Source organism: Chrysochloris asiatica, unplaced genomic scaffold (assembly GCF_000296735.1).
Source record: "Chrysochloris asiatica unplaced genomic scaffold, ChrAsi1.0 scaffold00252, whole genome shotgun sequence".
Lineage (NCBI taxonomy): Eukaryota > Metazoa > Chordata > Mammalia > Afrosoricida > Chrysochloridae > Chrysochloris > Chrysochloris asiatica.
The window spans coordinates 4,291,319-4,293,090 of NW_006408770.1; positions in this window are offsets into that span (position 1 = coordinate 4,291,319).

A 1,772-nucleotide genomic window follows, 5' to 3' on the forward strand; every position below is an offset into this window, starting at 1 on the left:
ATATATACATATACATATACATATACATATACATATACATATACATACATACAGTACTGGAGTCCTGATGTGGCATTGCAGGATCAGCACTGGACTGCTAACCACAAATTTGTTGGTTTAAAGCCACAAGCCACTCCTTGGAAACCCTATACAGGGTCACCATGAGTCAGAACTGACTCGTTGGCACTTAACAACATATATATATAGTAGTAAGTACATTTCTAACTAACTGATGAAGATCAAAGATTATATTTTCTAATATGGATTACATCTAAATGTAAAAAAAAAAAAAAAAATGCTCACTCCTGGACCAATGAACAACATCATGAGAAATGGAGAAAAGATTGAAGGTGTCAAGAATTTCATTTTACTTGGATCCACAATCAATGCTCATAGAAGCAGCAATCAAGAAATAAAATGCCATATTGCATTGGGCAAATCTGCTGCAAAAGACCTCTTTAAAGTGTTAAAGAGCAAAGATGCCACTCTGAGGACTAAGGTGTGTCTGACACAAACCATGATATTTTCAACCACATCATATGCATGTACAATGAATAAGGAAGATCACAGAATAATTGAAGCATTTGTATTATGGTGTTGATGACGAGTACTGAATATATCATGAACTGCCAGAAGAACAAATAAGTCTGTCTTGGAAGAAATACTGTTTCTTAGAAGTGATGATTGTGAGACTTAGTCTCACTTATTTTGAACATGTTATCAGGAGGGACTAGTCCTTGAAAGATACCATACTTGATAAAGTAAAAGATCAACATAAAAGAGTAGGACCTTCAATAAGATGTATTGATACAATGACTGCAATAACGGGTTCAAACATAGGAAAGATGATGAGGAGCTTGCAGGACTGGGCAATGTTCCTTCTTTTGTACATAGAGTCAGAACCAACTCGACTGCATCCAACAACAGGTACAAATGGCTTCTAACCATCCCTAAAAAAAATCACTTTCAGTTGAGGCTAAAGCTCCTATGCCTTGGGATGATTTTAGGCTATAAAACTGAAAAATATTGCTAAAATCTCACTTCCTTAAGACCAAATTTGATTTTATGTTCAGTCAAAGACTTTTAGTTCAGGTTTTTTTTGTTTTTTTTTTTAATGGCTATAAGTATTTTAAAAGCAGCCAACTAAGTGTATTTTTCTCTCATTTGGGCAGGGTATTCATGGAAGTTTTCCCTAACTAGGCTAGAAAACCAGTAGTGCCTTATAATAGTCCTTGCCTACCTTACTGTCCACCTCCAAGTTGCAGTGTCAACAGATTCCACACTTCAGGGATCACGTGCTTGGCAATCTTAGTTGCCTCTGTGATAGCCTTTAGATACAAGATATTTCTCTTCTTATTAAAGAAAAAGTAAAGCTGTCCCTCAAATATGATGGCAAAATTAAGACATTTCCTGATAAACAGAAATATGCAATACCCGGAGGAACTTCACAAAAAAATGTCAGATGGAAGAGTCCAGAACAGAACAAAACTATATGCACTAATTCAGAAACTCTGAGAGATCAGTTTATGATAAAAACAATTACAAACCATGCAGTTTACTGAATGGGCAGCTCATTTGCTTCTATTTTTTTTTTAATGTTTTATTGTGAATTATATGATAGTTTACATGGGAGAACTTTAGTTTTACATTCATTCCATCGTATATCATCTCACTGCCATGGTTCCAATCCCCTCCATGCATCCTCAACCACCCAAAGGGTATATCCCAGAAACCCGCTCCCTACACTTCCCCCTCCTCCCCCCAGTTTTCGG